A 24,283-nucleotide genomic window follows, 5' to 3' on the forward strand; every position below is an offset into this window, starting at 1 on the left:
ATATAATATAATATAATATAATGCTGGGTCTTATATTAATTTTTGCTCCAAAAGACGCATTAGAGCTAGGTCTTATTATCGGGAAAAAAGGGTAGATAGGGTGCCAAGAAGGCCTCTGGGAAATCTTTCTGGCTCTCTGAATGAGCCTTAGGTTAACCTCACACGTAACGGCCTTCAGTGTCCAGGCACTGCAGTGTATACATCCAGGATATAAAACATGAATTATACCCAACCCCGCCTCACCTGGCTTATTCTAGCGAAGGAGCCAAATAGCTCGGACAGGAAGTTGGTAGAAAAGACAAGGGCATCTTAAGTGATGAACAGGTTTTTGGGGTACTGGGTACCATGGAGTGATCCTTAGATGATGTGAAAGAGAGGGAGGGAATTCAGAAAGGGGACTGGCGAGGAGGAGTTCCAGACTTGGGGTGGTGGTGGCTGTCTCGGTACAGCTCAGGAGCAAGTTCAGGAGAAATGGCCCAGTGAGAGGGTTGCCCGATAGGAGGTTGTTAGCGACTTCTAGAACTCAGAGCCTTAGAGGCGGAGCCGTCCTAGGGGATGGTGAGATCCAAGTCTTGGTCTTGCCCTCATGTGTGGAGGAAGTAGTAGTTGTTGATTAGCATTTAATGAGCACTTATCTTCTCTGGGCAAATATCCCAATTTTTAGGTACAGAAGAATTTGCCCAAGGTTGCAGTGAGTAAGTGGCATAACTAGGGTTGGACATAGGAAGCCTGTTCCACAAGTCATGCTCTCACTACTGCACTCTCCTGCTTCTCAAATGGCCTGAGACTTTTAGGGTCTCAAACTTTCAGGGTCAGGAAGGTAAGATAAACAGCAAAACAATCTTTTTGAGGACCTTATTTGTACTGGGTATGATGTCAGCCTTGACCAGGCTGTTGGAAGGACCATCTTCGTAGCTACAGAGGTTGATAGAAGTTGCCACATTGAAGGGATCTCGACAGAAATTGTGAACCAGACACTAAAATCCCTGAGGAAGGTAGAAGAGCATCCTGGACATTTAGAGGTAAAAGCCCCAGGGCTGGGCCGGGAGCCGTGGTTCCCTCACATGCAGTCATCACAGGAAGGGTTTGGAAGGGTCAAGGAATCACAGTGGAGAGGGACGATGGTATTTCCCTTTCCTCCCAATCAGGTTGTGTAATCGATGAGACAGAGGGAGCCCACTTTTCTGTGGCACGTGGGACCTAAAGGAACTTGGGCACAAACCACATGAGATGGCCTTGGCCGTGGGGCTCCCAGGCCTTGAATCAGTCTGATTTAGCTGCGTTAAAAAAAATCTGTAAGCATATATATAGATATCTATGTATATGTGTGTACATTCATATGTACTGTAGGTGGCAGGCAAGGTGGGGTGTTAGCAGAGCAATAATGTGGCTCTAAGAAAGGGGATTGAAAAGAGGCTAACTGTTCTCGTTTTCTTTGCCTGAAGTCAGGGGATGTCCAGTGAATGGCTCCTGGAAAAGGTGGAAGGAGCATCTTGAAGGAAAAAGAAAGTGTCTAAGTTTCTCATAATGTCAGGGATGGAGGGCAGTGGGAAGAAGTGAGCACTGGAGCCAAGGTGAAGGACGAGTGGAGTTTCTTCAACACAGTGGTGGGATTTTGGGATGGCCAGAGGCAGCAGGATGGTGGGATATCATATCGCTGAAGAGGGTGGTTCTAGTTAAGTCACTCGTTTTCTATTGCAGGGTTCTGATGTAAGCTAGGCTACTTACTGGGGAGACAGAGGAAGGTAGATAAATGCAACAGACCAGCCTTCAATTTTTAAACGAAACGGTAAGAAGATTTTTAGTGAAAAAAAGCAGTGAACAAACAAACAAAAAAGGTTTTTGGTTGAAGCTCAGTGAACTGGAAAATTCCAGTAATTGCATAGAAATCATATTCCCCATGCGTTCTAATTAATCTAATGGGTTTACTTAAAAAACTTATTTTTGAGCATAGATACCAAAGAGTCCCTTGTTGAGTTGAGAGAAATCTTACTAGAGAAAGTTAAGTATAAATAATAGTGATTAGTTCTAGGCAGCTTAATTGAAATGAAGTCAAGTGGGCTCCCTGAAGCCACAGATGTTGGTATAGGGACCCATTTGGTTAAAGCTGCTTGACCATTTTTACTAGAACTTGAGAACTTAGCTGTGCAAACAGATGCTTCTTCAAGGTACATTTGAGGTTATTATTTTAAAAACAGAAGTGCTATTTGTTCTTCTCTTCCATTTTATTTGTGAGCTGACAACACACACCTCCTTTTGTAGCCGATGTGCTTTTGGAACAGGGTTCAGCAGTGTCAAAGTCATTCACTGAAGATGGTGATGGAGGCTGCTCCACCCACCTCTGTTCCCTTTCTATTTTGGTGCCATTTGCAACAAAGGAAACTAAGTAAATTAGAGAAGGATTGACGCTCTCACAAATGCTCTCCTCCCAATCAGGTTGTGTAACCGATGAGACACAGGGAGCCCACTTTTCTGTGGCACGTGGGACCTAAAGGAGCTTGGGCACAAACCACATGAGATGGCCTTGGCTGTGGGGCTCCCAGGCCTTGGATCAGTGTGATCTAGTTGTGCTAAAAAAATCTATAAGCATATATATAGATATCTATGTATATGTGTGTACATTCATATGTACGTGAGTGTACATATCTGTGTATATGAGTATGTATGCATATACATACAGATTTACAGTATGTGTGTATATAACATTCCAGATTTTGCATTAAAATCAAGGGAGATCCAGTGGACAACACACAGAATTTGAGTTTTGTATCAGGATACCTGCAGGAAATAAATGGCTCTTAACCTCTTCTGGGTCTGAGAGGAGAAGGGAAGGGTGGCAAGTGGTTCCTAGAACCTGAAAGAAGAACTGTATGGACAGGGCTGGCTGGTGACCCTTTGTGGAAGGACTCAGTCAGCCTGCAGTGCACTGGCAGGGTGGGAGCCTGGCTGATAAATGCCCCATCCTCTGTCTTCCTGAGATGAGACCTCCATGGTTGTAGCCTACAGGAAGCCAGAGGGCGCAGTCTACACAGGGCACCCGTTCAGGACACAGAACAGAGGATGGTGGAATGGTGGGCCGACAACCTGGAGAAGCAGATGGAACACCATCCTTACAGTGCTTTTTGTTCTGTGAACTCCCGTGGACATGGCACTGCCACTTGGGGAACCTATGGTGGGAAATGAGCTCCCAGGTATTCAGGATGGCTGGGAAGCACGTTGTTTGAGAGCAGTGGTCCTCAGTGTGGTGCCTGGACCAGTAGTACCAGCGTCACCTGGGAACTTGCTGGAGATGCTCATCCCCCAAATGAATTAGACACCCTGGGGGAGGGGCCCAGGAAGCTGTGTTTTGTCAGCCCTCCTGGTGCTTGTTCAAGATTGAGAACTGCTGGATGTCTTAAGATGTTGGGTGGTCAGCAAATGACGTTAGTCTGCTAAGATGGCCACTACTAGCTTGCTTAGAAATGCCGGTGACAGGCTTGTGTGTCTGTGTCAGTCTGCTGTTTGAAACTCTGTAAAGCCCGAGTCCTCCTTTTTGCAGACAGGCACTCTTTAAAAGAAATGGAATAATGGATTCCATTTCGACCCTGGGGGCCAATACCCAGTGCAGTTGTGCCTTTAATTTCCAACTTTTCCTCTCAGACGAGCAAGGAAGTTCCAAGGCAGGCCCCAGACTTTTGGAGGTTGTTTTTGAAAAACAGATGCAAATGCGCCTGTTCTGTTGTTCCTTATGCCTGGCAGTGTTTGGTAAACAACTTGATTGCTAGGTCTTGGCCTCAGGGAACCACAGCTGCTCTTTGCAGCTCCCTGCAGACTTTTGTACCAAGCAAGGATTGCTTCAGGGAAAAATAAACAGGAGAGAACAAAACAAGAAAACATCACTGTTGTTTTGTGGCTGCCTTTACCTGTTTTTCTGGAGCTGTTTTGTAACCACTGGACCTGGATTTTGGTTCCTTTAAAACACAAGGCAGGACCCTGCAGCGTCCCTGGCTTCTTTCTCCAGAGCTGGACTGGGGAGTGATCCCCGGACAGAACTGTAATGTGTAGTAGCCACTGTGAGAATATATATGCGTTTTAAAGTATGTAAATTGGAAAGGTAGAAAGCTTCATTCTTCCTAATGACCCCCAAAATGCTAATCTGGCTTTTCAAATCTCTAGGAAAACAGATTGAATATGGCGCAATTAATGTTTCAGCACTTCCAGGCTTTTCTCTAAAATATTTTAATGGACTTTTAATTTATTGCAGCTCCTGATTCTCAGGGTTGAGGCAGAGTCTCTGCTGAGCCCCTGGGCCAAGGTGCCCTTTGGGGCTCTGGTGCTGAGGAAAAGGGCAGAGCCTGATGGGGGCTGATGGGGCCTCCTGGGGCTCTGTCCCTGGGCTCCCTGGCTTACTGGCCAGGTCTTCAGAGTGCAGGCAGCGACCATTCAGAATTAGCGGGGCATCTGGTAGAAAGGCAGGTTCCTGAGACCTGACTGAGAACCTCTGCATTGTGGGGGCAGGAATCTGCATTTTCAGCTTGACCCCAGTTGCACACTCAAGTTTGTATTCCGAGGCCTTGGTGACTGATAAACTACCATGTGCAAATGGTGCACTTGGGCGGGGAGCAAGGCGCGCTGTTGCCAGACCATTGTTTTTTAATTCATGAGACCTGCACATCATTTTAATGCATTTAGTTTCCATTTGCTCATAAGTTCTCTATTATTTTGGCTCCCTGTTCCTGTTACATCTGAGAACCTTCTTCCTAAAATCATTTTCTTTTGGCCTGAAATATATCTTTCTGAATGTCCTAGTAGAGGTAAGAAACTTTGTCTAAAAAGATCTTTATTTCACCTTGTTTGTGAGAGATAGTTTTTCTGGGTATATAATTTCAGGTAGACAATTTTTGCCTCTGACCGGTGTTCTGGATAATGTATTTGAATATCTATCTTTTCTGGTGTTTTAAAAACTTTTTTAATTGGTATATTTTTCATTACTAAAGCTCAGTTTTGGTTAGCATTATAGAGCTCATTTTATAGTATGTATGTATGTATTTTATAGTGTATGCACTAAATATGTATAAAAACTATAGTATATGTAGTTTATATAGTATTTTGGTTAGAATTATAGAGCTTGTATTATATAGTAAATAAATGTATTTATATGTATGCATTATATATATGTGTATACACTATGCATTTTATAGTGTCTGTACTATAAATACATATAAAAGATACAATATATATTGTTTATATAGTGTTTTGGTTAGTTATACAGCTTGGTGGAGATGGAATTCAGTCCTGGGTCTGTTGGACTCTTAATAAAACACAAACACAAACAAAGACAAAAAAAATTCCACAAACCACAGTGGTACTTTGTCCTTTACTTTTGAATATGCCTGGTGACTTTAACATTTTAGGAAGTCCAGCAAGGTAGCACTAATGATCATACTCTTAGAGCATTGTTTGAACAATTTATGTCTTAGTTAGAAAACTGCAGCTACTCCAATCTGAATGAAAATTAAAGCTCTTACATGAACTCTGCCACCAGCTCTCCCTCCTCACTGCTGTTTTTTGGGGTGACTTGTCTACTGCCCACCCCCACGCCTTTGAATATGATATTCTGATTCTGTGGAGTGCCTTTTCTACCCCATCTTCCATTTTCTTCCAAAACTTGCTCAAGATAATTCCTCTAGAAAACCCTTATCTGCCCAGATACTGAGTTCACTTGTGCAGCTTCTCTGTGCTTCTGAATTCCTCTAGAATCACAGACCTGTTGATATGACATAACCTCAACAATCATTTGGTACAGGGCTTGCAAGTTTTTTCCTCTCCTTTCCTCTCTCCTCTCCTCTCCTCTCCTCTCCTCTCCTCTCCTCTCCTCTCCTCTCCTCTCCTCTCCTCTCCTCTCCTCTCTTCTCCTCTTTCCCTCTTTCCCTTTTTCCCTCTTTCCCTCTTTCCATGTACTATTAAAAGATAAGCTGCTATCTTTGAAAAATTATGAAACTTCACAAAATAATAATCTGCATTATTACTGCCTTTGTTTGTAGAATTGAAAGCCCTTGAAACCCGGGCCTTATGTTCCCGTGTGGCAGTAACTGGTTTGTGGGGTACACTGGCTGCCCTCAGCTGAGCACGCAGAGGTCTTGCCTCGTTCCTCAATAGCTCCTGTAGTCACACCTGGCCTCACACCTGGCCTACTTCGCTCAGGTACATTATCTGCCTGGTCATTGTGGGGTGCTTTGACTTTCCCTGTATGAACAGGAGAGCTCAGGGTCAGATGGGTAAGTATCCTGTGTGAGGTCCTGTAGCCAAAACTCACTCAAGCAATCCTGAGGCAGAAGTGTGTCTAGTACACAGTACTAGACACACTTTTTGTATTAGAGGTACTCAAACTTTTTGTATTAGAGTATTGACCGGAAAACTACTGAGTTCTGATGAGTGCAGGCTTTGGAGAGTCAAGCCCCTGCTACTGTGTGATCTGGAGCAAGTTACAAAAGCTCTTTGTGCCTGATTTTTCTTATCTGCATATAATAGTATCTACTTACAAGAGTATCTACTAGGAGCTTTGTTGTAAGAATAAAATTTCATGAAATAACTTGTGAAATGCTGAAAACAATATTCAGCACATAGTCAGTTTTCAATAAATGGTATTTATCTTTTTATAGGATGCTGAAGAATTAATTATTTCAATGGTTGATTCAATAAATCTATATAGAGTACCTGCTGTGAGCCAGACGTTTTTCTGAAGTTTGGGGTATAGTGATGAATAAAACAGAGAGGTTTCTTTATCTTGTGGAGCTTGTGTTCTATTGGGGAAGACAAGTGAATGAATGAGAAAAAAGTTGATAGATTATGACAAGAGCTCTGGAGAGAACGAATAGGCTGGTGTCACTAAGAGTCACTGCAGACCGAGCTCCCATGCAGGCAGGTCAGCCTACTTGTAGACGCCGTGATGTGAAGGAGCCAGTCGTGTAAAGAATCGGTTCTGGCATCCAGGTAGCTGGAAGAGCAGTGCAGCAGCCCGGAGGCAGGAAAGGGAAGGCTTGCTTGAAAGGGAAGGAAGGCCGCTGTCTCTGTGTTATGCTTGGTGATTGGTTGGTGGCTGGTGGTGGCATCAGAGTAGGAAATGCCCAGATTATGCAGGGCCTTCTAGGACGTAGACAGAAGTGTGCATTTTATCCTAAGGATGGCAAACAGGCTCCGCCCATTTATTTTTGCTGTGTGACCCAGTGGCTTTGGGGAACCTCTTTGAGCCTTGGAAATACTTCTTGTGTTTCACGCTGCTTGAGGCTTGGAGAATGGGTCTTTGTCATTTGAATTCAAACTGATTCTTGATCCGATCCACATTCCCTGTTAGTTTGATGAAATGCAGAATCTAAGGCGCCACTTCAGAGCTATGGGATCAGAATCTGCGGAGGGAGCATGGGAATCTGTATTTTAATATGCTCTCCAAGTTATACTTATGCGTAGTTAAGTTTGATAAACACTCATCCATGATGCATTTGGGCAGATTTCCATAGGAGTGGAGCTGTGCTCTCGGGAGAGGACTGGCGCCTCGTACAGGAACCCAGAGGGTGCTTCAGCCACTAAATCTGCCAGCTCATCAGGGTTGGGGCACGGGTGCCAGGCGGAGAAGTCATCTGCGCATGGACAAAACCCTCTGCCCACAACCCATCTTTGGTGTTGATCTGCGTAGAGTGATTTGTGATTAAAAAAAAAATCTTCTTTTTAATCAGGAAGCTTAAAACAGAAGCTAATATTTTCAGGTTATTTAGAATAAGTATGCTTTACCAAAAGTGACAGAGAAGCTGAGAGGTAGAAGGGATTTGCGGAGCATCGATTAATGCCCTGACTTTGCAGATGAAGGTACTGGAATCCTGAGGTGTTAAGTGGCTTTCTTGGAGCCATGCAGATGATTGATGACAATCCTGGGTCCAGAACTCAGGTTTCTCCACTTCGACACCTGCACGTTACATAGCATGTTCTCTTTTGATGGAAACATCTTCATCAGTCTTACTCCTTATGTAATTCAGAAACATTTTTACAATTATTTTGGAGGAAAAATGATTATGGTTACTACTTTTATTATTTTTGATGTTCATTGTTATTTTAAAAATAAATTAAAATTATTATTATTTAATACTTTCATGTTTTTTTGTCATCCTCTGGAAACGATAATTACTTAATAGATGATGGTACATTTATCCATGTAAGATTTGAGTTAAAACAGCTTGTTGTTACCAGAGCACTTTATAATGGGACGTGATATTTTTGTAATGCCAAAATATGTGAAATATTTGGCACAAAGTCTGCAGTAAACAGTAACCTTTCAGTGTATGTATTGAAGTAATTGGTAAATGTATCTTTCAAAACAGTGTTTCCGGTTCATATTTTACAGCATCACACTTGCTTATTGACATACCCTCGTCTGAAAGGTGTTTTCCCTACCTCTACATTCTAGGTCTGTCTTGCTGTTTTCAAGAGTAAGGAAGTGGTGGTTTTAGAAGTTACATCTTAGTTATGTGTAAAAAATATTTTTGTGTTGCAGTGTCCCAGGAGCTTTTGCTGACAATTCCAGTTTCCAAACGAAACATTTGGGCAATGGTGAGGGCTTCGATCCCTTCTCTGATTTGCTGTCAGCTCTGAATGGGTGGATGTGATGCCTGCTGGCCGAAAGGGTGAGTGAACATTTATGATTACTCATCTGAAAATTCACAAGACAAAAAGTCAGCTGCAGGGGTCCAGCCCAGTGCAGGAAACTGATGAAAGTCTTAAGTGATCAGAACAATTGCACTGAGGATGAGTGATTCTCATTTCGAAAGGAGGCACACACTCTGTCATTGTTTTCTGGTGTAATCTTTTTGGATGACCCCTACAGTGCTCTGAGGACTTGTAGAAAGCATAATAGGATGCAGGAGAACTGGTGTTGCTTGCATGCTTTTTTAACCATACTCTGAAGGGTGGACTCTCTAGACCAGGGCTGTCCAAGCTTTTTTCAACGTTTTTCACCAAGGGCCATATGCTGTAAAATACACAAACACTCGCTCACGCGAGGTGAAGTACGTATTGCCTCACCTGGTGTATTTAAGTAAACTGAATATATTTTTGGAATTTGCTGCAGGCCAATTAACAGTGGATCATGAGCCGCAGTTACCCGCGGGCCGCAGTGTGGACACCCCTGCTCTAGATTATGAGCCCACATGCACAGGTGAAAGAGGATTGCTTTCTTGGTCCATTACAACTCGGTGATAAAAGGAGCCACCATGAAATAAGACTATTAGGACCTTCTCTTGAGTTTCTGGGGAAATTTAAGTCTAATTTGTTCATCGAGAAGGTCCCATCCCAAGCCTTCCACATGACTAGGGCTCTTGAGAAACCTAAAGTGTTGGGAACTTCGATGCCCAAAGATTTTCAGAAGGACTTAGGGGCATTTTTTCTACCATAGTTTACCTCATCAGGTTATTATTGTAATTTTTAGGGAGGAGGTTACAAAGGACATGATGATCTTTGTCTGTTACGTATGTTATCCATATTTGATGGCATCTGTTCCTCAGAAATCAGTGGCTTCCGTGTAGTACTGAATGAAAAAATGTGAATTGCTTTTATCAGAGACAATAATTGTTTGAGGCCAGTCTTTTGCGTAAAAACTCTGACATCATTCAGTGGTGGCGTTGTCATAGAATGAGGTCAAATTTATGGGGAATCATTTGGTTTCAGGTTTTATACTGAATGGCGTTTAATGGTAAGGGCCCTTGGCATAAGCTCTTCTTGTTTGTCTTAGTGGAATTGTATTTCAGATTCTAATTACTAACGGAGGGAAGTAAAGTGAAGTAGAAAAAGTACTGTATTGGAAATTGGGAGACCTATTAGTGACCTGACATCGGGCGAGTTAGTCTCAGTTTTGATTTCCTATTTTTAAAAATAAAGCAATTAGATGAGCGTATCCTATTTGTCAGGCCAACAGGGCTCTAGGAGACATCTACTTAAATCCCCTCATTTTACAAATGTAGCAGCTGTGAAACTGACAGAGTTTGAGATGTAAAGTCCCTGGACTTGGTCGGAATTGGCTCCTGCTCCTTTTGTCTTCAATCAGTGTGTCTTTCTATCTTATCTCAATGATACAGATTGAGAAATTCAGCCCATGCAGTTTAGTAAACCTTTTCTGATAAGTGCCTCTTCTAAGACTTTGTAATGCATTCAGTGATGTGGGCCCGATTTTTAAAGATTTTACAGTTAGAGATCATTTCATAGATTAAGGGGGAAAAAAGAGAGCCCTAGTGAAGCAGCTGGCCCAAATATCACAGACCAAATGATCCCCAGAGCCTGTGGGCTCTAAAATTCACTTCCACTTAGGCTAGTTCGTCAGACTACTTGTCCCTTTGCATTCAATTCTGTTAGAGCGAGAGAGAGAGAAAAAAGTCTTCTAACTTCCTTACAGTATTCTCTTTCATTGGCAAGAAATAAGGCAAATAGTAAACAGTAACACATAAAGCAAGGATTTCCCCAGTGAAAAGAAGTGGTTGGAGGAGTCATGGAATTTTAGATATGCTAGAGGTCTTTGATCATCTTACAGGATGGTCCTGGGCAAGTCGTTTGGGTCCTTCACCTGTGAAGTTCTTCTGAGGTTTTCCCATTGCTGCACAGCTGTGACAGACTTTTGTGAATGGTCTGTAGACTCGTGAGCAGATAGCATGACGTATAAAAAAATGATATTTTTGGCGATCCAGGTAGAGTTGAGAACAAAGCTGGGTCTATCTCATATACAGACATGAGCATTCATAGAAGTGGTTGGAATTCTGAAGGTATTGAAATAGCAACAAACTCAGGTTTGAGGTTACATCTCATCTCAGTCTTCAGTATTGAGAGAGTCTGACTCAATTTCGCTAACGTAAAATTGATGTATGAAATTTAACAAACCACATGAATGGATTTATTGAAGATTAGGTTGGTTTTATTCATTAATTTCATTGGGTAAGACCTGTTATTCAAAAAATAAATCCGAGCTACTATAGTGAAAATGTTTTCTTCTTTGAATTGATAAAATGTACTGTTAGGCCCAGTCGAATACCAGTTTTATATAAATATGGAAGTGCTTTGTATTTATCAGATTGTAATAAATGTACCTTCACTATATGTTTAGTAGAAAATGGATGGATGTCCCTGAAATCCGATGTGTCGGAGCATGTGTTCTGATTTTCCATCTGTTTTGGTTTTACTCAAAGCACACCTTCAAAGTTTAGCTTAAAGGACAAAGTCTCTTCGTCTAGGACCCAATAACCTGACTTTGTGCATTATGTGTTTGATAGCTAGTTAGTACTTCCATTGTCAAAAATGTATCCACAGTCCTGTGGCTTTTAGAACTTTACAGTTTACTGAGTAACCAAAAGAAGCCAATTAATTGTTATAGCTGATAATTTGCAGTCTTTAGTCTTGAATAAACTCGCATTCTGAGTGAAGTAAGTCCTGGTGAGTATCCTTCTGGTAGAACAAGGTCACAGTCACAGGGGTCGGGCAGCCAGAACAACAAATCGCCTCATTCACATACAAGGAACTGAAACTGGACGATAAAATGTTTGTACAGATAGATTGTTATGGCAAAGTTTTTAAGGTCAGAAAATGGAAAGTGGGCTCAGTTTATGTTGCTGATAACATGCCTGCCTAACAGATAACTCAGGGACAGGATCCAGAGCGAGAGGGGTGAAGAAGCCTTGACGGCTCTCTTCAGTGATGTGGTTCTGTAATGCCGCCGTTCTCCAGCAGGGAAGCCACGTTGGCTGCTGTGTCCCTGCCATGGAGCTTTAGTGGACGTTGGTACCTGTCGGATGCATGAGACCCAAGAGTGAATCGTGCAGGCAAGTCTGCTGCATGATTAATAAGCAGTTAGCCACAGTGTTATTAACAAATGCGGTACTAACAGTCTGGATTTGCATAGCATTTTCCTGAGAAGAGTTGACAATAGATGGATGCTGGCTTGTTTGTCAGCCTGTGCCTTGGCACCACACTGCCTCTATCAATAACTGTCCCTTGCTGGTGGATGTGGTGTAAGAGTGTAAACATCATGTGATACTGTTTTGTCACCACTTGTTTTTCCTTATTTGCCCACAGTTCCTCTTTTGATCTCTCTCATAATCAAATTTCTAGCATTTGACCTATTAGGAAGAGGTGATAATGGGGAAAACAATTCTTCTCACTTATGACTTGATAATGGGCTTCTTTTTGGCTTGCATGTCCTTGCTTTTTTATAAAACTCAAGTGTGTGGATTTTTTTTTTTTTTGTCATTGGTTTTGGGGTGGGGTGGTGGTGGTGGTGGTACAGCTTCCAGGAAGAGGTGGGGGTAGGTAACAGGGTTTTGGGGACAGGAAAGCTGGCCCATGGGCTCCCCTTCCGACTGAACTGCCTTGTGTTGGAGCTTTCAGTGGGCCAAGCCACTTGGTTGTGCTGAAACTTTCAGTCCCTGAAATTTTGACTTTGAAAAGTAATTTTAACAATTTAATAAACTACATAATATGTTTTATAAGCTGGAGCGAATGATCTTAAGTATTTTGGTCTCTTTCATAACACAATGAACCTAATATTGGTAAAAATACAGATCTTCACTCACCCATAAAGAGAGGCTAGATTTAATAAGCAGTTATGAGTGCTGGCAGCTGCCTATCAGATTGTATAACTTGGGCTCCAGCATGCGAAGACAGTGTCAACTTACGTTTTATCTCTGAAGTATTTTTGAGGCGTTTATTTTGCTTTTCTCTCCAGTCCCTAACGTAATAGAAGTAATATAATTGGCTGAATATTTTCCACATAACTAATTGGCTAGGGGCCAAGGTGGAAACCATTGTGTGGCTTGATGAAGATCAGAAATTAACATGACATTTACGTGGAGGTAATGGAATATATTAGTAATACAGTAATGTAGGATGGTGAGAGCAAGAGTGTCCATTCTTTTCCTGTCCATAATCAGCAGGGGTTCTGAAGATGATGAAAGAACCTCCAAGCCCCCAGTACCTCACAGCAGTGGCCAAAAAATCACTATGTCAAATTTACTTTTAAATTCTTCAGACAGAAGTGTAAAATAAACTAATGAGTTACTCTAGTTGTCAATTAAAACAGAAAACCCACCAACTACTATTATAAGATTAAATTCCAATTAAAAGATTGCATTTAATTCAGAAGCTATAACACTGTTTTAATGAATTCTGTTGGAGGTGACAGTCTATGTGAGATAAATTGATACGGTGTAGGTAGATATAAATTCATTGGATAATGTTAAACATATTACTTCATATATATTAGCTGTGAAATTTATTTCTTCTCTAGTTATGTCCCCAAGGAGGTAGAGTCAGAGGAAAAAACATATCTTCAAAGAAAGAACCCTTTCTGTCCTTTCAGATACTTGCTCTAAAACAGTCTTTTCTTACTTTTATTAAAAAAAATTGTTAAATTTCTGCATTAACTGAATTTATGATTCTTGGCGTATGCTATTTATAAAATTGAATATAGGTTTTATGATATAGGAAATTAGTCTAGGAATGAGAATATGATCCAATTTTGTAATAAAGGTAATCTGCATTTATATTGCAGATATTTTCCATTCCTCTCTAAGTCCCTTGTGAGATTATATACACAGTTATCTGGACATACAAGTTCACCGCACAGTAAACTTTTAATGTGTTGGACAGGCTTTTGTTCCCATGACATCTACACAAAGCATCAGACCCTTTGCTTAAATTGAGGGTGGCAAACATTCTTAACACATTTTCGATCTCACATTGCCCTGCTCTTACCCATTCCTATGCCCCTGGCAGACATCACTAATTGATCACATCCTCTTTTCTGCTGAGTGTGGTTGTGGCCTCACATATTATTCCACTTAAATTCTTGTAGGCAAGGTTACAAATACAGCATTCCCATGAATGTGGGCAAAACCATGTCGAGCAAGTAGCTTTTGCCCACCAATCTTTGTGGTTTTTCTTTGTATACCTGATGCTTATCCCACTATCTGGCACCCAAGGGTTAAACAGTACATGTTTGTTATATTAACGAGAGAATCTTACACATACTCAGTTCTGGCAACTATTTGGATTTTTGACATGTATGTGCCGTATTTGTATGATTTCTTTTTTTGGTAGTTTATTTTCTACCCTTTGGTTTTGGTGAAAACTATAATGGTGTTGTGTAGGGTTTTTTTTGTTTGTTTATTTCTGTAACTTTGGAAAAGGTAAGACAGAGACAGTCATCACCTTCTTGTTACCTGTGCATTAACTGAGGCTTACACGTAGCGAGGAAGTGGTGGCGTGAGGACGAGACCCAGACTTTCCCTCTCCCCGTGCAGCTTCCTTCTCAAAGGGAGGGGCGTGCACACGTACCAGGTGCTGGTCGGCGCAGGGCAAGTTCCTTGCAATTTCCTTTTGCATATTAATCTTGGTTTTTATCAATACACTGAAGCAAGCTGTACCAGGGAGGAAGGCATTCAGCTATTATATTTCAAATGATATCTTCCGTGTTGTAAAATTCTAGGAACTTAAACTACATTGTGTGTTGTTTTTGAGAATATTCTGTTTTCTGTTAACTTGGTTCAAATAATGCACAGAGACTAAGAGAAGGAAATTTCCATTCAGTTTATATGCAGGCTACTGAGTTACCCTGTTGAGAATTGCCGTCATTTTAATTCCTCCTTAAAGAAAAATGAACAATTACTGCATTTAAGCACCATTTAGTTAACGTACACTTTAATTTCCTTTCACCATATTGTTTGATTAAGTGCGTTGGTCATGGTAACTGGAGTTCTGGAAAGTGGTTGTAGGTGAACTTGTGCATGAGTAACCTCTCGGCCCATATTTATAGGATGGTATGGTTGGTCTTGGTCAGGGATGCCCAGAGCAGTGGGCCCCACCATGGTCCATCCTCATGGTGACTCTTGGAGTTCTTTCTCTGCAGAATTCCATGCAACTCCGATTAATTGATTGGAATAGGCTCATGAGATGAAATGAAACTTTTTTCATCCCTCCTTGTGTTCCCTGAGATTTTAGCAATATTTATAATAAATAATTAATTATGGGAGCCACTCATTGGGCATTTATTTTTCCTACAGTGGTTTGGTTTGGATATCACATTAGTTATCTCATTTAATTCTAACAGCATTTCTGTGTTCTGGATATTATTGTTCTGTTTTTATTGTTGTGAAGGCAGAAGCTCAGTGCCTAAGTCACCTGATCAGGATCACGTAGTGTTTTACAAGTGGGGTTTACCTCAAATTGGACAGTTTCAAAGCCTGAGTCTTAACAACAAGGGCACACTACGTCCTATGTCTGAGTAGATTCCATGGTTCTTTAAGACTCTTTGATTTGATTTAGGCAGGGAGGATTTTGTAGCTTATAGTTGCCTTTATGGAAGAAATGGAATCTAATTCATTTAAAACTGCAGCTTAATTTACACAAAGGATTTTTACAGAACCAGTGATGTAAACGGGAACAACTTCTTCCCCAAATACTCCTTACTTCCTGGCCTTTCCCTCAGTCTACAGTCTCCCAGAATCATGCAGTTGGGCTCAGCGTGTGTGCTTCCTTTTGTCCTCTAACAAAGCAGAGATGCTTCTGGTGCTGGTGGCTCCTTGGTGCACTGTGAGCAGACTACACAAGACTAGCAGGCCAGCTGCTTCCAAGAGTGGGTGTGGCAGGAAGGGGAAACCTTCCCTACTGGACACCTGTGCCCAGGGTGGGAGCCAGGCATGGAGAGAGGTCAAGCCCTGCCACTTCCTTTGTCAGGTTGTTTAGGCCCCCTGTCTGTGGACTGCAGGGACTTTTGCTCTTCTGGGATGAACTTTCAGGTTAGATGGCCAGGTCCTCATTTCAGGTATGCTCGTGGATTATTTTTTCAACACATGCGTTCAATTATCATTAAGGGGATTTTCCTCTGTAAGTTTTTCAGAGTTGGATATTGGATTGTGTAAGGGTGAAATGGCATGCCATTTGCAATTTCCTTTACAGATCTTCAGAAAAGGAAAAATGGAATGGAATCTTGATATTCTAGAATCTGGGTGATAGGTATATAGGGTTTATTATGCTATTTTCTCTTCTTTATATATTTAACCACTTTTATAATTCAAGCAAAGTGTATGAGGGGCTTATCTAGCTCATTGTGTAGAGTAGTGGTTGATAAACCAATCACTGGCTATAACCAGGTCCCTGCTCCCCTTTCTTCCACCCCACCTTGGGCAGCCCTTGGCTATGGGTATAATTTAATTGATATGGAGTCTTAGGTCAAGGAGATTCTAACCTAATCAGCCAAGAGTTGAAGTAATTTTCTGGACAGCATGGATAAAGTGACTTTACCTGACATACAAGCATTCCCTGACCAACCTGTAGAAAAATATGACAGCAGTTCAGTGGTTGTTACAGCTGAGCATATGTGACAGGCCAGGGGCTATGATACAACTGTTAAAGATTTTCTCTCTAATTCTCCTCTGGGCCGTGTTTGGAGAGGAGTGAGCGGGGACCTGAACCCAGGGCCTGTTGGACTTTCTTCTCCTTTACTGACTCCAAGTCTGCGGGGGCCATGTTTTTCAAAGTGTGATGCGAGGGCTGCCTGGGAAGTGGATCACATACAGATTTCTGGGCCCACCCCCGGCATCGGCCAGGGCTCGGTGAGGCAGAGTTTTGTCTCTGAAGTTAGAGTAGATGTCCTCAGACCCTAGCCTCAGTTCACGCTAATAGTTGTTGCCTTGGCCAAGTCAGGGGTCCTCTGCAAGCCTCAGTTTCCTCATCTGCCAGGTGGGGACAGTGGGAGCGTCTGCCTTGTTGGCTGTGAAAAGTCCTTAATATAGTGCTCAGCATTTGTAAGCACTAGATATGTATGTTACTTGCAACTCTATTTGAACCTTTTTGAGCCATTTGCAAATACCCTGACATAAATGGGAACATTAAGGATGAAGCAATTAACACTCCAGGTGGCAGTTTGGTGGATATAATTTAAACCTTATCTATATCCTAGAGGTGTTTTTGTAATTTTTAAAAACATTTTAAAAATCAGTATTAGAGTTTTTTACATAGATGTTTGAAAAAGAATTCTGTCACCAAAGTGTATGAGAGTTGACAAGTGTAAATATGCAGTTAAACAGTTTCAAAAAACGTGTATTATTTACTGATCAATGGAGTGTCTCCTTTGCAGCCATTATACTCAGTCGTCTCCTGTCAATCTCTCCACGCTGTTATAATCAGACTATGGATATGCATATTAAAATACAACAAAGTTATTTTGGTGGCAGCTTTTTAATTGTTAATGTTGCTGCCTTAAAAGGAATCAGGGTAGTTGACTCGTGGGAGGGTGGATCTTCATCAGAATTGCTTGAGAAATTCTACACCCAGAGCTCAGGGTCCTGGGACCTGAGGCCTGACTGGTGCTGATCAGTGGCTGTGTGCTCTGTCAGTGACCCAGTCACAGAGGGAGCTTTTTATCTGATGCTAGCGCTGAATACATGGAGACTCCTTATGCTCTTCTTTCTACTGCTGTGTTATTTTGAAAACTTTTATAACTGAAAGAAAAAAATATGTTTGTGTCCTGTGTAATGGTAACAGGGTGATCTAACTTTTCTTTCTTTGTTTGAAGTCAGCAAACATTTTCTGAGCCAGACAGCAAATAGTTTAGGCTTCGTAGGCTGCCTGGTCTGTTACAACTGCTCACCGCTGTTGTAGTGGGAAAACAGCCACAGATGATACAGACAAATGGGTGTGGCCATGTTTCCAATACAATTTATATACAGATACTGAAATTTGAATTTTGTATAATTTCCATGTGTCACTAGCTAGGGATAATATTTTTATTTTTTCCAACCCTCTTTAAAAATGTTAATCTATTCTTAGCTCTGGAGTATAGGTTCAGTTTGGCCCAAGGAGGTCCTTGAGGTGACATCGAGCCCTGGTCTAAAGGAGAAACAGCTTGAAGGGATGGTGGGGAGGGGGATTCAGTTCTTTGTTCCAGCTCCATGTGCGTTCACCCCATCATTTATTCCTCAGTTTTTGATGAGATAATGATGTCATCAGCCTTTGTTCCGATCTCCTCTTGAGATAGGTTATTCTATGGGATTGGATTATTAATTTAGAGTGAAATTTAGTGAGGGTCCTCCTCCCTCTTCCATTGTTTAAAACGGGAAAGATAAATTAGAAGTAAAAGTGAAACTAGGGAAAAAAGATGAAATGAAAGGGAAGACAAGTCAAAGAAGAAAAGTGGTCTTTGAAAATGATGTAAGATCCATATTTTCTTCAATGCCAGTGTTTTCTGAAATGTGTTGTGTCTCTTGCCAGTGGAATTGAAGATGAGTTTTCTAGCAGACACAAATGAACATTTTTGAAAATGTGAGAGTTAGGTATTATTTTTAATATATGACGTGTGATCAAAGAATACAGTGAATGTTTAAATAAAAAAAATTATAACAGTAAAAAACACATCGCCATTAATCCCCCTCAAAATACTCCCCGTCGCTCGATGGGAACACTGTCATCCCAACGTTATTGCCATTTTCTGAAGCAGTTCTGGAAGTCCTTTTTTGTGTCTTTATTTCATCCTGCATCATGACAACGCTCCATGTCACACATCACTTCTGGTATGGCAATTTCTGTCAAATGAAAACATGACGGTGTGTCCTCACCCACCTTACACACCGGATCTGGCACTGTGCGACTTCTGGCTCTTCCCCAAAGTCAAAATGATTCAGGACATCGAGGCAGCCATGACAGCACAACTAAAGACACTCATGAAAGAGGACTTCCAGAACTGCTTCAGGAAGTGGCAAGAACGATGGGTAAGTGTGTTTGAAGTGAGGGGGAGTACTATGAGGGAGATTAACGGCAATGTGCCTTTTACTGTCATCATTTTTTTAAATTTAAACATTCACTATATTGTTTGATCACACCTTGTATGTACATTGTTTATTAAATATATGGCAAAATATTAGCACATCAACCTTGGTTTCTCAGATCATATTGCTTAAATGCAATATTTAATAAAATTAAGAAGTTTAAGGAAAAATAGAAGAATTTTTGTACAAGTGATTTTTGGGCACAAGAAAACTCTTAGAGGTGGTACTGGATGATGAAAGCAGGAAATTTTCTTCTAAGTGTCCCTTATTTTATCATGAGGGAAGAGTAGAGACCAGGGGGCACAGAATGTGTGTCACTTGATTTTTTTCTCTAAATAAATCTCTGGAGGACAAGAATGAGCACCAATGAGTGAGCGAGCATTCTGGAGAGAAGATGGCTTAAATTAGAGTCCTGGCTTCCCTTTAGGCTAAAGAGTTTCATCTTGTAAGCAGGTGGAGGAAGTCAAGGCAGGGGAAATACTGAAGAGTGGGTCTGTGGAGTAGAACATGTTCATACTATGGAGTCACAGCATTGAGTAAGAGAAATGTGTGACTGGGGAGGCAGAACGCCAAGGATTGCTGTCCCAGAAAGGTGTAGGAGAGTAATCTAGAGGAATAGTTCCTTGTCACGTATCATGATAAAATTGACTCGGATATGAAGGGGGAAGAGTCTCAGATTTTCAGCGAGCAAAAATAAATGAAGCGAGGCGTTATTACAGTTGGGGAATAAACACCGAGAAAAGATGTACCCCCCGCTAAGAAGCGAGTATGTTTTCACACAAATGTCCATTGGACTAAAACAGGTAGGAAGTGGGAAAGAATACAACAAAGGTAGGATTATATTGAAAGCGTTGCAAATGGTTAGTTTATCTTTATTGTTGTTAAATAAAATATGTGTGTAATGGCATGATCCGCACCAAGACTAGAACCTTTAATTTGTAATCAACAGCTAAGTGTGGTGAGGAGGGACACAGGATGTTGGCTGGACAACTTAGGTTTGAATCGTGGCTCTGCCACTTACTAACAGGATAATCCCGGGTAAACTACTTTGCTCTGTGCCTCAGTTTCCCGACCTTTAAAATACGAATAATTATAGTACCTAACTCATAGGTGATTGTGGGGTTAAGTGAGCTAATACACAACAAACATTACAAAAGAGTTGGCACATAGTAAATTTTCAGTAAATAATATAGCTAGCTATTACCGGAAAGTATGCCCTAAATAAAAAATGTGGTTTGAGATCATTAGAGCAAATTTGCTCTTTTCTGTCTGGAGTGTCCCAGGATGTGAATTTTTGTGCGTATCTGTATATTTTAGTGATGTACATTCAAAGACTCTTAGACATGTAGTGTCTAAGGAATAGTGACTGTTAGGCTGCCCGCATGCTTCTCATGCCTAATCTTGGAGGCTGTATCGCTCCAACATGAACAGAGTGTTGGAATAACTCTGGGAACTTCTATCTGTGAAGGCCATTTTATCTTGGACCAGCCCTTAGGGCTAGGAAGTTCTCTCTTACACTGGACTAAAATCGACCATCCATTGGCTTCCCACTTAATAATTGAGTTTGGTACCTTCGGATTTTACAGAATCCATTATTTTCTGCATGACAGCCTATCAGTTATTTTCAGATAGTTAATCAGTCCTTCTTAATCCTTCTCCGGGCTAAAAACTCCCTTGTACCTTCAACTACTTCTCTCTTGTTTGGTTTTAAGTGTCCTGTAGCCATCCTGATTGTTTACACAGCATCAGTAGCCACAGAGCTGGTTTTTTTCATATGTGTTTACATTGGTGTATAATTTACTTAAAGGTGCCTCTTTTTTACAGAACTGTCTTTATCATTTGGGAGGAAACATTTTGATTTCCCTTAACCCACTTCTTAAATTCCAAATGTGGGAAGCTGGCACGTAAAGGAACTATTGCTAAAAAACCCTAACTCTTCCTGTGAAACTCAGTGTGCTGGATAGCCTTCTTAGTTCCCATCCAGGAGGCTGTGTGGAAGTAATAACAAGGTCTCTGGCCCGGGTGCCTGAGGCCACAGCTGATAGTGTGTGCCTGCCATGTGCAGATGTCTCGAGTGCAAATTATTCAATCCTCCTGATTGTGGTTCTGTTACAGGTTTTATTCCTGTTTTGAGATGACCAAAGCAGTGCTAGGGTCAGATGGAGACTGGTGAGAACAGCCCAAGAGGAGGCGTTTTGGGTAAACATGACCCGGGTTATTCATCCATATCCTTAGTCCATATAATTTTTCTCTTGTACCTAAGAAATTGTGTAGGGTTTCGTCTTTTTTTTTGCTTTATTCCTTGTTTTAATGCATGAAAATTACACAAATGACATAAAAATTGCCTCCCTTTTTGGGGGTAGTGCACTTTATCGCACTGAAACAACTCAAACTATTTTTTAAAGATACTCCTATTCTCAAGTGCACCCATTGCTGCAGCCCACACATACAGACACTGGGGATGTTATACTTTTTTTTTTTTTTTTCAGTTTCCCCAGTGATTTTCCTCCCCTCTACTTCCAGCAAGACTCCCAGAAAGGAAGCCAATCACAGTGTTGTCGGCAGCAGAAAGCTTTCTAAATACACTCATGGGCATGGGGAATTTGCGGGGATGGATGGGTGCCCTCCATGAGACTTCACACATTTCCTGAACATGGAGCCTCACCATGGCAACAGCCGTGTCGTATGACATATTGGTGACATGTCTAAGGTGCTGCCACAACTCGTCCCAGGTTGAATGTCTGTGATTCATTGTTTCCACTGACACAGTGACTGCTGTAAGTTGCAGTTGGAAGGTTCTGTGGTGTTCAGTGCCATTAATACACACTGACTCCCATGCACATGGAGGGCTCTGGGAAGGGAACGTAAATAAATAGTGTGCTGTAAACATTGCCGTCATTAGCTCTACAGAGAAACGCGTGTTCATCAGTCAACCTCCTTGCCACTCGCATTCTTCCTTTTTAAGCATATTTTGTTGGTAACACCTTGGAAACTTGAAAATGATTTTATTTTTAATTATAGTTATACCCATTTCCACTTGGCAAACTTCAGATGAGAGAGTTCACGGTGGGCCCTTTTAGTATTTACTTATATTCTTCACATGTAACAGATTTATTGATGAAAGCATGATTATGGGAATATTATATTTTTCTCATTGTGAAATGTATTGAACACTTTACATAAATCAGTTGGTGGCTTTATGGGTCCATTGCTTACGAGGAGGTGCCTGAAGGTTGTATCAGAAGACTTTTCTAGAGGTCCAAGATAAGTGGTATTTTTACATATTTTAATTTCTGAGCAAGTTAGTGAGTGATTAAAAAAGTAGATTTGGAATCTGAAAGACATTAAAGAGATGTCAGGGACAGACGAATTTTGATTTGTAACCTAATGAAATGTTTTGCCAACTTTTAAAGTTTTTTTTTTTTTTGAGAGTAGAACTTTAATCATTTGCTTGTGTTTCTGGCATGGTAAGGTTATTCCTGTTTCTGTTACATGATGAATCCAACGTGAAAATGGGATTATTTTTAATTAGCAAAATTATAAAACCATTTACAGCCAAATGTTTCGTCTTGTGTAAACTGTGAGGTTTCACATTTGACTTTAATCATTATAGGAAATTTAATTCTGAGGATCTCTTCCAGTTAGTATTTCATGTATAGATACAAATCCTCAGTATTAGAAATTACCTTATGATATTCTTTTCCAGGGTCACTTTAACAGTCTGACAGGGTTTCTGTCATGTGTCCTGCTTCTGTCTATTTTGGAGGTGTCAGGGTTACCTGAGTTGGATGTACCACTAATATTCAAATCAATTTTACAAAAGAAATAGTATTAGGGGGTTAGAAATGTTTCTTTAACTTTATGTTGTAAGATTTTGTACAGCTCAGAATTACTTTTTTGAAGTTACCTATGTAATTATTTGAATTACAATGTTATATTTTTACTTTGTACTTCAAGTATATGAAGAAATTTGAAATATGTTATTTGAAATATGTTTTATTAAGAAAATGAGAAAAATGAGCCACGTCATGGTAGGCTATACACAATTCCCAAACTTCAGTTTATGATGCTTCAATTGCATTTGATAATGAGAATTTTACATTTTCTGGGGGCTCATGGAAAACATACTTGGAAACATAAGAATTCTGTGGAAATAAGAAAGGATTTAAATGTTCAGAATATATGGATCTGGCTAGACAGGGACAGTTTCAGCTCCTTGAACTTTTTATATATGGTAGTTACCTGCGGGGCGGGGGGCGGGGTGGGGGAGGGGCGGAGTGCAGCATTTTATGCTGTTTCAGTCAGATCCTCTGGAGGGCGCTGTGTCACATCATCACAGTGCACCCATTGCTGCAGGAAGAAAGGTGGTGGGAACCAGTGGTGGGGAAGCTGTACCCACAGCACTAGCTCAAGGCTCTGGTGATACATAAAGCCCTCGTCTTTAGCCATTTGGCTTTGAAAATCATAGGTGTCACTTAACCAAGAGCAGGAGGGAAAATGAGATAAGTGGCCGGCCCGGTGGCTCAGGTGGTTAGAGCTCCATGTTCCTAACTCCGAAGGCTGCCGGTTCGATTCCCACATGGGCCAGTGGGCTCTCAGCCACAAGGTTGCCGGTTCAGTTCCTCGAGTCCCGCAAGGGACGGTGGGCTGTGCCCCCTGCAACTAAGATTGAAAGGACAACAACTTGACTTGGAAAAAAAAAATGTCCTGGAAGTACACACTGTTCCCCAATAAAGTCCTGTTCACCTTCCCCAATAAAATCTTTGAAAAAAAAAAAGAGATAAGTGTCAATACATTTCTTTCAGACTGAGTAATTCCTTAATGAAACAGATTCTTAAAGCTGTAGGGTTCCCAGTGAATGTCATAGACCTAATCATTTATTATTAAACTGTGAATACGACTGAAGTACAGGAACCTTGAGTTAAAAACAGACAAAAAAACCTGATTAATGAATGTTAGTGTTGCCTTTAATTCAAAGAGGTAATTATAGTTTGCGAGGCGAAAGATGTACATTTTAGAGGGGTTCCTTAAAGCTCCCATCTAGACCTGGTAAAGACCTTCCGTATGTAGACATAAATACAGCCAACCCAGACAATACTGACAGTTTTCTAAAACAGAATCAGATAAGAGTTCCTTTAGGAAAGTTCTGTTCAATGAAACATGGCAATATGATCTTCTAGAGTTGTGCTTTCCACTCCCTAGCACTAGCCCTACGTGGCTGCTTGGCACAGCAAGTGTGGCTGTGGCTAGTCTGAATTGAGGTGCACTAAGTGTAAAATACACACTGTGTTTCAAAGATGTTGATTGCATGTTGAAGTGATAAGATTTGCGGTATATTGAGTTAAATAAAATGTATCCTTAAAATTTATGTTTGTTTTTACCTGTTTAATATGGCTACTAGAAAATTAAAAATTACGTATGTGGCTCACTTTATGTGCTCACTTTATATTTCTGTT

At 41.0% G+C, this 24,283-nt stretch overlaps 1 protein-coding gene across 2 annotated transcripts in view; it reads left to right on the forward strand.

Moving 5' to 3' along the window:
* The window catches only part of FOXP1 (forkhead box P1), a 578,556-nt gene that overhangs the window by 81,191 nt on the left and 473,082 nt on the right, over positions 1 to 24,283 (forward strand). For both annotated transcript variants that reach the window (XM_081071680.1, XM_081071679.1), the window contains exon 3: positions 8,525 to 8,654. The gene's annotated coding sequence lies outside the window, so the exon portion shown is untranslated. The remainder of the gene's footprint in view (positions 1 to 8,524; positions 8,655 to 24,283) is intronic.

This window comes from Rhinolophus hipposideros, assembly GCF_964194185.1.
Source record: "Rhinolophus hipposideros genome assembly, chromosome: 14".
In the NCBI taxonomy this organism is placed as follows: domain Eukaryota; kingdom Metazoa; phylum Chordata; class Mammalia; order Chiroptera; family Rhinolophidae; genus Rhinolophus; species Rhinolophus hipposideros.